This window comes from Macaca thibetana, chromosome 2 (genome assembly GCF_024542745.1).
Source record: "Macaca thibetana thibetana isolate TM-01 chromosome 2, ASM2454274v1, whole genome shotgun sequence".
NCBI classification, from domain to species: Eukaryota; Metazoa; Chordata; class Mammalia; order Primates; family Cercopithecidae; genus Macaca; species Macaca thibetana.
The window spans coordinates 75,722,279-75,738,494 of record NC_065579.1 but is presented as its reverse complement, the minus strand read 5'-3'; the positions used below and the strand labels follow the sequence as shown (position 1 = coordinate 75,738,494).

Below are 16,216 nucleotides of genomic sequence, written 5' to 3'. Positions count from 1 at the left end.
TAAGTTGGCTAAAAATAGTCCCCCAGCTTTAGTCATAATAAAGCAACCACTGTTATACTTCCATGGCAACAACAAAATGATCACAGGATTTTATATAATATAGGATAATAAGCACTCTATGACGCATCAGTCTATGCAATTATTGCTGTTTATTTATATGATTAATGGCCTCTGGTGATAGTTTAACATGAAATAGTATACATCTAAGAATAAGGAAGTAGGTAGAACAGTTGATAAAACATTTATAAACATCTTTAATTGACAGCTAAGGTCACAGAATTGGAATTCTCTTGGGGATCTTAACAGTCATCCAGACCAATTCCCCATTTAATGCTTGAACTTTTGAACAAAATTTCTAGCAAGTAGCAGAATACTTCAGTGTAGAGTTCACTATCTCAAAACACAGGAAATTCCATTTTTTAATAATCGCAACTGGTAAAGGGTTTCCCCTTTTTCAAAGGCAGAAATCTGAATTCTGTTCCTAAGAGCCACACAAACAAAACGTAACCTCAATCCCATAAAACAAGATTTAGATACAGACTGAGGCAGTTGAATTCCATCAGCCCTCCTCTTCTACAGACAAAAATCATCTAGGCTTTCTTTATCTTCTCCTTCTATGACATGCCTTCCAACCATTCCCCTTGGGTCCTAACAATCTACCTTATCTATGCCCCTTTGCAAAATCAGGTTCTAAAAACATTATATTTTATCATTTTCTGTATGTCCAAGGTGTGAGAAATCATTATAACCCTGGGCTACTGACAATCAAATTCAGAAATAAGTCCAGCCAACTTCTTCCCTACACCTGGGTCAGTGGACCAATGAGGAACTCAAGCCACTGCAGAGACAGGTAGAGCCTGCAAACAGGGTCCCGCCAAGTTCAAACCTGAAGAAGGCCATGATTTCTGTTTCTTCATCTTGAATTATACTAGGTTATTGAGATCCTTAGTATTCCAATCAGCACTGAACTCACTACTTAAAAACCTACATTTTTACATTTATGTTATGACTAATTTTTGTTATACTATTTGTAATCATTAAAATATTTAAACAGTTATATGTTTTTCAGTGTGTGTATATTGTCATATGAAATCATAAAGTTCTCTTCATATGAAATACTTTAACCTGTTACTTTAACTTAAAGGTTTCTGGAACAGCAGAGTAGTAAAGCACTGAAAAAGAAACTCTAATTTTCAATCCCAACTTTTGCAAATGTGTCAGCAGCAAAATCTCAACTCACTAAGAATGTGTATAAAGATAATGATTTAATGATTCTATATATGGGTAACACATCCGAGTAACACATCAAAAAGCAAGTAACTTCTAAGCTGAGCTAATTCTCTCACATGAGCCAGAAAAAAGAATATTTTCTTCCCTAAAACCTTAGCTCATTCTTCTCAACAGTCGTACCTGTTTGCATAATCATGTGCAAATCTTTTCATTTTTTTGCACTCAGCTGAAAAGTTTAACTAAAACAAAATACTACAAAAATGCAGAGTTTGCCAGGCATGGTGACTCACACCTGTAATCTCAGACACTCGGGAGGCTGAGAAGGGAGGATTACTTGATGTCAGGAGTTTGAGAACAGCCTGGGCAAAAAAAAAGTGAGATTCCCATCTCTAAAAAAGTTTTAGAAACAAAAAATTAGCCAGACATGATGTCACACGCTTGCAGTCCCAGCACACTTGGGAGGCTGAGGCGGAAGGATTGCGCGGGCCCGGGAGTTTGAGGCTGTAGTGAACTACGACTGTGCCCCTGCACTCCAGCCTGAGTGACATAGACCCACTTCAAAAGAAAAAAGGAAAACAAAAAAAGAAAAGAAAGGAAAAATGCAGAACTCTTAAGAAAAATCTAACGATCTATTTTATCAAAACACATCATAATGATAGCAGTGGCAGCCCATGTGGAGCGGCCACTGCAACGATGCCAGCTGCACAGAGGGGTAGGCGGCGGCTTAGTGGAGCTGGCGGGGGCGGGAACAGGTGATCCCAGTGGGAGCCCTGTGCTCTACCAAGTTGGCAGGATGAGAGCATGCGCCCCAGGCACAGCTGCAGCGACCCAGCTGCAGCTCCGGACCCAGGCATCCCTGCGCTGCCGCAGGCTCAGAAGTGCCTTCTCCCACTCCCTGGCCTCTCCCTGCCCCTGGCACCCGCTCCAGTGCTGGAAACAGTTGTGGCCGAGCCTGGGCACTGTCACGAGCCGGCCGGATGTGTGTGTGCTCGGGGCAGCACTGACATGCCAGCCCCCTGCTGCCTGGGCTCCCTCCAGACTTTGGGTACCAATGAGCACGGGAACAAGGTCAAGGGGCTGAGGGCGGTTCAGTGCGGGCCTGCAGGTGCCCCTCGGGCTGGACAGCCGGGGCGCCATGGATGGCATATTGATAGTGGTGGGAGGCAGACAGGTTCCTAGGCAGGAAGCAGTGGGTCCCTGGTGAAATCCACCTTTAAGCCAGGGAGGGCCTGTAGCCTACGGTTGGGGCTGCCAGTTCGGGGTGGAGTCGGCTACTGGGAGTGATAACTTCCTTGATGCCTTTCAGCTAATCAGATGGTGCTTTTTCCAGGCCCGCCCGTGGCCGCCCATGGTCACCCTCCTGAGTCCATAAAAACCCCCAGACTCAGCGACTCGTCACCTGTCTGTGGATAGGAGCTAACCACTTTGGGTCTCCTCTCCACTGAGAGCTGTTCTGTTGCTCAATAAAGCTCCTCTCTGCCTTGCTTACCCTCCAGTTGCCCGTGTAACTTCATTCTTCCAGGACGTGGAAAAAAAACTCAAGACCCACCAAACAGCAGGAACGAAAGGAGCTGTAACACTTTCCTGGCCAGCTTGCCCAGCTGTGGGCGGGAGCTAAAGGGGCTGTAACACTATAGCCCTCCCGCCCTCTGCCAGCACCAGGCAGCCACCTCATGCAACAAGAAGCAGTGGTGGTACTGAACCAGTCCAGGAGCCACAGGCAGGCATGACTGAAAGAGCTGTAACACAAACAGGGTGAAACACAACCCCCACCTCCACACCCACTCACCGCACTGCCGGCAATAAGGAGAGAAGAGCTGCGGCCCTACTGAGAGCCCAGAACTCAGTGCTCCCTAAGCCAGGGCTGTGACATGCTGTAACACCCTCTTTGGGGCTCTGTGGTTCCTGGCATCTCAGAACTTTCAGGCGCCACTGTGTTCCCCTCATCCAGACACTGGTACCCGCAGCTTAAGGTATGTCTGGTCCAGCCACAGCCTTGCATGGAGCCAGCACCTGTGCTGGTGCATGGAGCTGCCCACCCCACCACAGCAGCCAGAATGCCTAGCTGTGCACAGTGGCCGGACCCTGTGCTCACACACTTAGACGCCCCTCGCTGCTCCGTGCCTGGCGCACCCTTGGCAGGAAAGGATCCCAGCCGGCGGTGCAAGCTGAGCACAGCCTGGCAGGCCGAGTGTGCAGAAGCAGCCCAGCAGGCATGAGCAAAGCTCCAGCAGAGGCGCCGCCGGCCACAGAGGTTTCTGGCTGGCGAAGTGACACCTGAAGGATCCTGTGATGACGATAGCTCGACAGTAACGTAATCTGATCATTACACATGGCATATAGGTATCAAAATATCACATGTACTCCAACAATATATACAATATGTACAATGATTATATATCAACTTTAAAAATAAATAAAAATAAACAGTATCGTCCACTAAAACTACACATTCTGTATTCTCCATTTGTTCTCTATTTACTTATGCCCCCTAACCTGCTCACCCTCCGGGAGAAGGCTATATGAGAAGGGCTTAAAATAAATATATGTATTACTATTCATGTTTTGAAAAAGCCATTTCTGACAGTAGACAGCATGTCCACCTAATCTATTAAATTGCTCTAACTGCATAGTAAATTACAGTTCAAAGTACTATTGTTCCCCAGGAGTTGGGAGAAATGTCAGATTCATTTAATTTGTGCTTCATCACACCTTTGGTTTTTCTTTCCCAGGTGCTCATATCACAATATATTATATTCTTACTAATGTCAGCTATAGGAAAGAAAAAAATAAAAGTTCAGATCTTAATCACCAAATCTGTCCAGCATGGGCCTTATAGAATGAGATTTACAAGGAAATTAAAAACAAATCTTCCCTCTAAAGACTGGGGAAAGCATTGTTAAGGCTAAGGTTTTATTAAGTTACACTTCAACCCTTTAATTTTACTAAATTATCTTTTTATTTATTTATCTATTTGAGATGGAGTTTTGCTCTCGTTGCCCAGGCTGGAGTGCGGTGGCGCAATCTCGGCTCACTGCAACCTCCTTCTCCCAGATTCAAGTGATTCTCCTGCCTCAGCCTCCCAAGTAGCTAGGATTACAGGCGTGTGCCACCATGCCCAGCTAATTTTGTATTTTTAGTAGAGATGGGGTTTCACCATGTTGGTCAGGCTGGTTTTGAACCCCTGACCTCAAGTGATCCACCCACCTCGGCCTCCCAAAGGGCTGGGTTTACAGGTGTGTGCCACTGCTACTGGGAGTGAGAATTTCCTTGATGCCTTCTGGCCAATTGGATGGTGCTTTTTCCAGGCCCGCCCTTGGCCACCCATGGACCAATCAGCACACATGTCCTCCCTTCTGAGCCCACATAAACCTCAATAAAACCTCAGCCTGTGTACTAAATTATTAATGTTTTCATGTATCTGGAGAAGTCTAGCCTATCAAAACCTACCGAACAGAAACACAGACTGAAGCACAAGTTCACAAAAGCATCCACAGGGTGCTTTGGTCACTTTTTTTCCTTGTAAAATGTGTTATTTATTTGATACCCATTGTATTTTTAATCCTAATGTTAATCATTAGGATTAAAAATACAATAGGTATCAAATAAATAACAATTATTCACGCATTAATATAATTATTATATAATAATATAATAAGGTATTTCTGTTTCTACTTTTGAGTAGGTATCAGGCAAAAGTAATACCCAACAAAAGTTTTCTAATTTCTCCAGGTTTTCATGCAGATTAATATCCTGCTTTCCTTTTACAGACTACACCTAAACCAAGCAGAAAAGACTTGAAAATTACTGACTAGCAGATAAAAAAAAATTAAGGTAGTGATCTTAGGTGTCATTCAGAAAGCTGAGACTATGAATTCTCTGGATGTGGAGCTGCCTCTTCTGTGATGAGTTCACTGGTTTGGCAGTTTGGTAGCCCCTCCAAAACAGGTTCAAAATAGGCAAAAATAGGTCCAAGACATATAAAATAAGTAAAACAAAGGCAAAAAAGGCCAAAACAAAGATTCTTGGGGCAGAAAGTCAAGCTATTCTTTTGTCATAATCTCTCTCTCAAAAGAAGAAACCTGAATAAACTTTAGTTTTATAGCAAACCCAATATACTGAAACATCTTGATAGGTTTCATGTGTTCAATACCATGTGCAAAAATTTTAAATTCAGCCAGGGTTTATACAAACTGCATAAAACATCACAATAAAGTGTGATCTATTTTTATTTTTTTATAACTCATTTTCCAAAATATAGTCTCCAGAATATAGTTTCTTTTTTTTTTTTTTTTTGGTTTTTGTTTGTTTGCTTTGTTTTTTGTTTATTTTTTTGAGATGGAGTTTTGCTCTTGTTGCCCAGGCTGGAATGCAATGGTGCAATCTCGGCTCCTTGCAGCCTCTGCCTCCTGGATTCAAGCAATTCTCCTGACTCAGCCTTCCAAGTAGCTGGAATTACAGGCACCCACCACCACCCCCAGCTAATTTTTGTTTTAGTAGAGACAGGGTTTCGCCATGTTGGCCAGGCTGGTCTTAAATTCCTGAGCTCAGTTGATCCACACCAGCCTTGGCCTCCCAAAGTGCTGGGATTACAGCACTTTGGGAGTAAGCTCGGGCATGAGCCACCACACCCGGCCTTTCAAGTACACTTTCTTTTAAACAGGTTCCCAAGAAATAAGTTACAAACTTACGTTATTCACGCAAAACTATTTTAGGTCCTAATCCTCTAGCAGTGGAACCCCCTTTCCACTCAGGACAACATTTCAGAAAACCAGTAACTATTAAACATGGCATTAATGAGCTGCAATAAACATAACTCCCATAAAAATCATCTGAAACTGGCCAATTTCAATCAGCCCTACAGTCTCTTGAGAAAAGCTACTCACACTAGGCAATAGTACTATTACCCTACGGTTGTAAAAACGTTGCTTCCAAGCTTTGCATATACACATATCCCTGCTCATTCCATCATCATAAAGAAATATGATTGAATATTTTTATATTAGCATTTAATTACATATAAATGGCTGACTTTAAGTTTAAAATCAAGCTCTCAAGTTCTGAACAAAATGTATTATTACCCAGCCCTATCTACTAGACCACAATGTAATTCAACCAATTTGTAATAATAATAACCAGGAATTAATTAAATGTGGAACTTCTTTCCATGATAAAAACAATGAGGAGCAAATTCCTTTACCTATAGAATGCGTTATATTTCTGATCTTAGCCTCCTAGTACTTAGATTTTGATGACCTTCAGACACTTTTCCAAAACCATATGATATGATACACACACTCCAAGAAATAAAGGAAAGATAAATAGAAAACTCTACAAGGAGAATGCAGGTTTCTTCCCCGGCCAACCATAGTGCTGTAGTAGTTGTGGCAGATACTGCGGCCAACCTCCTCTAAATTCAATTCCACACTCCACAAATGACTAGTTGTGAGATCCTGGGCATGTTAATAAACCTTTCTCTGTGCCTTGGTTTCCTCACCTATAAAATGAATGAAGTAATAGTAACAATTTCACAAGATTGTCTGAGGAAGAAATTAGTTAACATATATAAAATACTTAGAGGAGTACCCAGCACATGGTGGGCTTCCCAGCTGGGCTAGCTGAGATCACTACTATTACATCTATGGCAGCCATAGTTGCCAGGCCCTCTCCTACCCCAACTGTCCCTGCTATTCCTGTTATATTTCAGTTATAACCAGTAAGTTTAAAGAACTAGATTTTTCCATAAGTACAGTTAGTCCTGGATAAGAATATCCAGATAACCAAATGGCTGTAGCCTGGAGAGGGGAGGGTAATTCTGGTTTTAAACTTTTATGGGTTATATATGCCAAAAAAAGTCATTTACTCCAGGTAGGCAAATCAACATTGAGTTCTCACTAAGGCCAGGCAACGTTTACCGCTGCATAGAACTGCACAGAAATCTACCTTTCCACTCACAAAAGCATTCTGTCCTTTCCGTCTCTCTCCATTTCCACCGCAATGCCGAGTGAAGCTGTTCAGTGTTCAACATGTACTCAATAAGCAACACAGCCCAAAATGGGTAAGTATCCTGTGCATGCCATGTGCTCACTGAGTTTCATTATCAGCAGTGTTGTTTTTCCACCCACTCAACCAAGTCTTCTGAAATTTAACACACAAAACAATGGGTAATTGCAAGGAATGCCACATCTTTTCCATGAGCTCCATCCTCAGTTCATACAGTGAATACTAGACTTCTCCAGAAAGTACTATTACTGTCAACTTATAGAAAGTGACTAAACTGACAACAACAACAAAAATACTTTATTTTCACCCTTTCATATACAATAAGTTTGTAACTCTAAAACTAAGAGACAGTTTACAAAGTAATCAAAACTCCTTCATATGTTTCAATTAGCCTTTTCTTAAGGGATTATCCAGGTGGAATAAAACTCTATCACCCATTTAATAATATATTATAAATGAATTCTATGCTTTTATTTTTGTCTGTGCATGTATGTATAAATGCACAGAAATGGACCATGAGTTGGAAACTCAGAGTTCTATTTTGCTCAGGAGAAATTAAAAATATTCTCACAATTCTATTTGCCAAGGCAGCCTGGTTTATTTACGAAAACTTGGCCACAAGTGGTCAGAATAAAAGCATTTCAATGGGGCTGTCTCTTTATTCCTTATTCTCTGCTCTTTTCTCACTCTCCTTAAGCAGCGTCTCCGGTGCATGCTTGGTTTCTAAAGGTCTGATGAGACTATGGATGCTACAGTGAATGCTGAAGTCTGAAAGAAATATTTCTCTCTCCCTCTCTTTGAGTCAGAAAATTCTGAACACAAGAGGATCCATTCAAGGCATGATGGAGTGCCTCACAGAGGCAGCAATATGTTCACAGTTGGCAAACACAGATCTGTTTGGACAGTGAGTACAGCCATCCACTCAGCAAACATCAGCTTTCCTATTAGTTCACAGCAGAAAGAACGAGACGCTGGCGGCCCTTCTTTCAGACTCCAACACCACTTTGGGACAAGCCTTCTAAACAAAATGCCTTTGTCTGACAGGCACAATTCAGTGGGTCCCAACGGCTTTCTTAGAAGCTATGTCTGTCTGTTCACAATCACATTCGGGCCCAAAAATCATTTGTAAAAGTCTGAAGGGGAAAAAAGTGACGGGAAATACCCCAATTTCCTTGTATAATAAAAGACGAGGAGAGCCTGAATGGCTTTGCACCAAGCACTAAGAGCAGCAGTTGAAAAGGTATGAAATGTATGATGGATTCTCATGGGACGTCACTCCCCTTAGGTGCTTTTGGGAGCCTGCCTGTTGTTACCACTGCAATCTGGAGGTACACCAAGCATAATCTTTCAAAGAATATCAGTGAAAAGATAAAGCAAATCAAAGGGCAAACTTCCTATTGAGTTACATTCCTATGTGAATGTAACATCCCTCCCCATAAGGTGTCAAAATAAAATGCTTATGCAGTTTCTTAAGAATCGACGGTTCAGAAAGATAGAAAAACTGGTTAGGATGTTCTTTGATACCAAAATTTCACCAAATCCTCTATGTCATAAATAAATAAATTCAAAGAGAAGACACACTGATGTCCTGTCTTGCTTTCTCCCGCCTTTGGGCATGAATTTGCTATATGACCACTTGCTCCTACATACCTGACAAAAGAAATCCATCAGAATGACATTTTGTTTAGTGTAAACACAAAATCCAAAATTTTAACAAGAAATTACAAAATTCTATTAAAAATATGAATAACTGCCACAGGGGAAGGGGGGCAGGGAGGGAGACAATGTCCTCCAGGATATTAGAGCGCCCACAGCTTGTCACATATTTTTACTGCCAAGTATTCATTCCCACTTCTATGTATATCGAAAACAATGGGTAAATTTCAGAACCCACAGAACTCCCTATGTAGTATGTTTCTAAGGACAAACACTCAGGAAAACTACTGCCAGCCCACGGCCAGCTTTGGTACAGCTCACAAGCTAAAAATGGTTGTCACATTTTTAAAGGGTTGTAAAAGAGTACGCATCAGAGACTGTATGTCTGCAAAGCATGTTATTTACCATCCTGCCCTTTACAGAAAAAGTTTGCCAAACCCTGCAGCAAACTATTAAAAAGGCTCAAATAATAATTCTTAATTCTCTTTAAGCCAAATCATGAATGTGGAGCAAAATTATGAATGTGCTTTCAAGTAATCTCTTCCAGGGATCATGGACCAGAGACTCAGGGGAAGGTAGAATGACCGCCCTGAGAACAGAAGGGCCTACACAAGAATCTACTCATTCAATAACAGACGGTTAATGAGACCATTCTTAAGGCTTTATAAGAAGACAAATCTTGCATCCTTTGGGAAAGAGACCAATACACTGTTCAGTTTAGAGAATTTCTAACTTACAAAATTAGGAATAACCACTTGCCCTTACAAGAGGGTGTTACTTGAATCAAGTGTGTCAAAGGATATGACAGAAAGTATCTAAAAGGGGACCGGAGGGATCTTTACTACTATCATGTGTGGTTCTCTGGTCTTCTTGTAGAATACACCAAAGGAAATACTGGTCAAATAAAAGACAAAGCAAGGCAGAAGTTTATAAAACTCTTCCTTTTTCTTTCTACATGCACAAATATAACCTCATATAGACGAGTCTGTTTTGTTTAATACTAAAGATTTCTGCCTTTTTCAATGAATACAAGAAAGACGCCTTTTTGAAGGGAATGCTTAGCCCAAATTTCTAACTTACAAATAAAGAGTCATTAAAGAGAGGGAGGAAAAAAAGGGTACCGGGAAATTCTAGATGATGTAACTTCAAGTTCCTGCCTCATGATGGCCGACTCAACTCAGTCTGGAAATCTGGCATATGTGATTTGCCAACTCAACTGCAGCTGCCTTTTAAGGAGTTCAAAATTTCATGCACTCAAGGGTTTATTTGTGAAGCCAGTCACTTTTTAGGAACTAATCATATATACATAATATTCTAAGGACAACATGTATCCAAGTTATTACATCATGCAAAAATGCACGAAGTAGAGCTGCCAGATAAAAGAGCACACCCAGATAAAGTTGAATTTCAAAACCACAGCAAATAATTTTTCATACCAGCATATCCCAAGTACTGCACAGGACACAATTACACTAAAAAAATGCTGTAGATCTGAAATTCAACTTCAACTGCGCATCATGTACATTTATTTCCTAAATCTGGCAACCCTGCCATGAAAACATGAAGGCTATTCTGATATCTACTAAGCAGTTGCCATCTTGTAACACGCCATAGTTTGGAGTTTGAGAAATTGCTAAGGGTGACTTAGACTCTCATTAAGTCAGCATTTTGTGCAAAGAATGGTCTAGAAAGATAGTTAATACCCAGCAGGAGATTTCCATTGCTTTGCTTGGACAACCACGGGGAAATAAAAAGGCTATGATAGGGAAATCCTCTAGAGCTACAGACCTAACTTACAGTACTGCTACCACTTCTCATGAAGTCACACTGACCAAAAAGCCCAGAGGCAGAAGAACACTGCTGGGGAGCTAAAAGGCCCACTCCACCGCACGTACGCACACACATCCCATGTCCCTCATAGGTCCAAGTAGTGGTGTTATTGTTTGTTTGTTGTTAAGGGAAAAAGGAAAGACAAAAAAAACCTCACAGACACTCCAGGGTCTGGAGAGCAGCCAGAAGCAGGGTGGAAAAACTCCACCCTGCGCTTCCCCCACTGGGGCTGCAGCTTTCTTGAGAGGGCATCCTGCCAGAACCCAGCCATCCTGGTAGGTTTCCAATGGAAGCGCTAACAGAACTTCACCGTAGGAGCCATTAGAGAGGCTGGCTAGAGCAGGGAGCTCTGAGAATATGGCTGGCCAAGTATTCAAACAGGAATAAGATGGTAAGCATAAAAATTCTGAACCACTGTTCAAATAAATCCATAAAGAAGTTGGTTTTCACTAACAAGTGCTATTCAAACTCTAGCTTTCTGCCCACATATGCGTACGGCAGAGATACTGACAACAATTGCTACAAAGATAGCCCTTTTGTTAAAAATTAAACAGAAGAAAGGTACTTGGGTGCTGGGTACCCTTTTGAAAAAACACTTCAAACTCTCTTTCCCCTCCCAAACAACCACCTAGTTTTCAGGTATGGTTTTATTTTTCAAGCTAGGCCACTTATCTGAGGAAATATACCATTGCATTCATTTGTTTAAACTACGGCTCAAATGACAAAAACAATTACGGATGCTCCTCCACTTAAGGGGGGGGTTACATTCTGATAAACCCATCATAAGTTGAAAATATCTTGTCAAAAATGGATTTAATACACCTAACCTACCAAACATCATAGCTTAAGCCTAGCCTGGCTGAAACACACGCAGAACACTTACATTAGCCTACAGCTGGGTAAACGCATCTAACACAAACACTATTTTATAATAAAGTATTGAATAACTCATGGAATTTATTGAATGCCATACTGAAAGTGAAAAACAGAATGGTTTGTATGGGCACTCATATGGTTTTTGGCGAATGCATATCACATTTGCACCATTATAAAGTCAAAAAATCACAATTCGAACCACTGGGGACCTTCTGTATACAGCAGGTCTTTGAATAACGTTTCATTCAACGTCATTTCATGGTAACATTGATAAGAGAAAACAAAATCGACTCCTGGCCAAGGCCTCCGTGTGGAATTTCCCCGTTGTCTTCTCCCCATGTCTGTGTGGGTTTTCTCCAGGTACTCCAGTCTCCTCTCACATCTGAAAGATGTGCACATTAGGTGCACTGGTGTGTCTCAATGGTCCAGTCTGAGTGAGTGTGGGTATGTGTGTGAGTGTGTCCTGTGATGGAATGACATCCTGTCCAGGGTGGGTTCCATCTGTTCCTTGTACTACCAGGATAGGCTCTGGACCCCTGCAATGCTGAACTGGAATAACAGGTTAGAGAATGAATGAATGATTACAAAGTATTGTAAAACAGAAATGTGTAAAGTATATGGTAACCATACAAATGCATGAAACACAAAAGCGCTCAGAGAGCCCACCATATTTACTGCTTGTTTGTAAACTGTGTGGTGGTAGGAGATGCTCTTACAATTTTCTTTTTTTTTTTTTTTTTTGCTCTTACAATTTTCACTTTGCAAACATTTATTCCTTAATTTAACCCACTGCCACCGTGACTGCTGTCACTCACTGACTGGGTAAATAATTATCTTCCTTGTTTTTATTGATCTTTCTTCAAAGTGTGTATAGTTCACATTTATTTCCGTGTTTACCATTAGAAATGTTTGGGGTCTTTGTTTAGAAGTTTGGTGATGTTTTGGGGGCCTAAAATATGCCACAGGAACTTAATTCTATTTATATCAATTAGCATAAGGTAAAATTAGTTTCATCACACATCATTTTGCTTAAAATAGCAGTTTCCAAGAACCTATTGATGACATTAAGAAAGGATTTAACTGTATATGTAACATTTTCCTTGATAAGTATAATAGTGTTTTCAAAAGTAAAATATTCTAAATAGCTTCGCTTGGAATATTTAAAATGAAAATGGGCCAAGCATGGTGGCTTACACCTATAATCCCAGCACTTTGGGAGGCTGAGGCGGAAGAATCACTTGAGGCCAGGAGTTTACGACCAGCCTGGGCAACAAAGTGAGACCCTGTATCTACAGAAAACATTTAAATATCACCCAGGCATGGTGGTGCACACCTGTAGTTCCAGCTACTCGGGAGGCTGAGGCAACAGAATCATTTTGAGCCCAGGAGTCCAAGGCTGCAGAGAGCCATGATCACAGCACTGCACTCCAGCCTGGGTGACAGAATGAGGCCTCATCAAGGAAATAGAAAAGGAAAGAGCTCTTCTTCTTCCTGTTCCTATTCCCTGCCTCCAAGGTAGATATCCCAGGGTTAGGGGGTCAGCTTGACATAGGGAGTCAGGAGTGGGATAAGGAAGATGTCTAGATGTGGGAACAGCCCAACATGGAGTATTCACATAAAAGGGTGGCCTGTCATGGAACGTGGAAAACAGTCAGGATGAAGACATCACCCACGGTAGCAGTCTAACATCAGGTATCAGAGCCTAGGGTGTGAGAGAGAGATGCACTGAGAGGCTAGTTACACATGTATACGTGTCAGATTTCTGTCAGAGAAATGGTAGAAGTTTTACAAATACAGAAAGAATTAGAACAACAATGGGATCAGAATTGGAGGTATCAGTGTAAACTCCTTGATATCAACCTACATAGTAAGATGTAGAAATAAATGTGTTTTTATGCATGTGTATTACCTACGTGAGTATCCAAGTATATTCATACACGTATTCAAGTATTCTCCAGCTCTATCCACTAACAGTTTTGGAGAGGCACAACTGCAATACTAACAGGCACATGTACCCCCCACAGATCTTGGCTTTTAAATACGATTCTCTACTAAAAGACACCAGGATTTCTTAGAGAAATGGCTCGTTCAGGACTAGGGTACAAGTCCTGTACAAGTACAAGATGAATATGGAACATCTCTTTGAACCAGAAAAGATGTGCTCAAAGAATGAAGAGGACATGTTAAGAGCACACATAAGATGGTTTAAAGGAATTTTATTTGAGCATCAAAATAAATAATAGTAATATAACCCATTGAATGGTAACAAAACCATGAGTCGGTACTATTATGAATATGAATAAATCAACAATTTGGTGAGAAAAGGAATCTTTATATCACTTTGAACTACCACCTTACAAAATATTTACTAATTACAACGGGAAAATTAGGACTTCTACAATGGAGAAGACTGGCAGGTACCATCTTAGTCAATGATCAAAGTGATCATCACCAGTAATGAGGCAAATCAAAATTATGAGCATCTGAAAGGATGCAATAAGAGAGAGCACAGAGTCACTTCTGTGATGTTCCTGCTAAAGATGGATAACCTGGATCTAATCATGAGGATATATCAACTAATTCAAATAGGACATGCTACAAAACAGCTGGCCTGTAATTGTCACAAGTATCAAGGTCACAGAATTCTGGAAAAGATTGCGTTATTGTCCCACTCTTAAAGAAATTAAAAAGACACACCAACTAAAGGACACATATGATTCTGAACTGAATCCTTCTGTTACAAAGGATTTTATGGGGCTCACTGCCCAAACCTAAATGGGGTCTGGGGATTCAACAGTAGAAATACAGACATCAAAGTAAGTGTTCTAATGTTGACGGTTGTACTGTAGTTACACAGATGAACACCTGTTTGTAAGGAAATACAACAAATATTCAGGGTTGATGGGCATCAAGAGATCAATTTACTCTCCAGCGGTTCAGGAAAAAATGTTCTCTGTGCTATTCAAATTATTTCTCTAAACCAAGTTGGGGTTAGCTAACAAGTGCTGTCAAGTATTTTGCATTGTATTTGTAACAATTCTGCAGTTTTGAGGCTGTTTCAAACATTTTAAATAATTATTTTATTTTGTTTTATGTATTTATTTTGAGACAGTCTCTTGCTCTGTCACCCAGGCTGGAATCCAGTGGAGCCATCTTGACTCACTGCAAACTCCACCTCCCGGGGTCAAGTGATTCTCCTGCCTCAGCCTCCCAAGTAGCTGGGACTACAGGCACGTGCCACCACGCCTGGCTAATTTTTATATTTTTAGTAAAGATAGGGTTTCACTATGTTGGCCAGGCTGGTCTCGAACTCCTGACCTCGTGATCCGCCCACCTCAGCCTCCCAAAATGCTGGGATTACAGGCATGAGCCACCATGTCTGGCCAAGAATTGTTCTTTAAAAAAGAGAAAAGTAATAACCGAAAGCATGTATTTAACCCAAACACAGACTGTCCATTCATTAACTCACTTACTATGAGAGCTCTGGCTGTCTTCTTTGGACAAGAAAAAGAGAAACATGAGGTACCATCATTTGTGTGGCTCATCCCGACATTCCACGACTTTGAGGGCTGTCCTTAACCTCTAGACCCTTCCTCTTCTATTCAGGATGGAATCAGAAGGGAACTTTTCACCAAGCTCTCCCAGAGCTCAGATCACAGAATGTGACCTGAAATGTAAGTCAATTCCCACCTCCATTTTACAGATGAGAAAACTGATGTCCCAGAAAGACCAAGGGTTAGGGCTAAAACTTAGAATGTCCAACTCTAAACTCAAGGAAAAAGACACATGGAAATAAATTATAAAGTATTAAAGGCTGGGAGACTCTAATCCCAGTACATTGGTAGGTCAGGGCAGGAGGATACTTGAGGCCAAGAGTTTGAGACCTGCCTAGTCAACAGAGCAAGACCCCATCCCTACAGAAAAAAAGTAGCTGGGCATGGTGGTGGAAACCTGTAGTCTCAAAAACTTGGGAGGCTGAAATGGGAAGGACCTGGAAGTTAGAGGTTGCAATTAACTATGATTACACCAGTGAATTCCGGCCTGGGCAACAGAGCAAGACACTGTGTCTAAAAAAATTTTTTTTACATTTAAGGTTAAATTTAAAAATAAATTAAATTTAAAAATCTGAAAAATCTTCCCAACAATTAAAAGCTTTAGGCCGGCGCGGTGGCTGATGCCTGTAATCCCAGCACTTTGGGAGGCCGAGGTGGGTGGATCACGAGGTCAGGAGATCGAGACCATCCTGGCTAACACGGTGAAATCCCGTCTCTAATAAAAATACAAAAAATTAGCCGGGCATGTTGGCGGTGCCTGTAGTCCCAGCTACTCAGGAGGCTGAGGCAGGAGAATGGCATGAACCTGGGAGGCGGAGCTTGCGGTGAGCCGAGATCATGCCACTGCACTCCACCCTGGGCGACAGAGACAGAGGGAGACTCCGTCTCAAAAGGAAAAAAAAAAAAAAGCTTTAGCGTGGGTGGCTTCATCAAATGTCAAGTACCTAAATCTTTCAGATTTAAAGAAACAACTTACAGCTCCCAAATAAGTGTCCTCTATAATAATTAACATTGTACATTTACAAAGGCTCACATTAAGTGCCAGAAATTATGCTAAGCATTTCATA

The 16,216-nt window shown here is 41.3% G+C and overlaps 1 protein-coding gene across 7 annotated transcripts in view; it reads right to left on the bottom strand.

Moving 5' to 3' along the window:
- Positions 1 to 16,216, bottom strand: part of FNDC3B (fibronectin type III domain containing 3B) — a 363,826-nt gene that overhangs the window by 189,244 nt on the left and 158,366 nt on the right. The gene's annotated exons all lie outside the window — the stretch shown is intronic.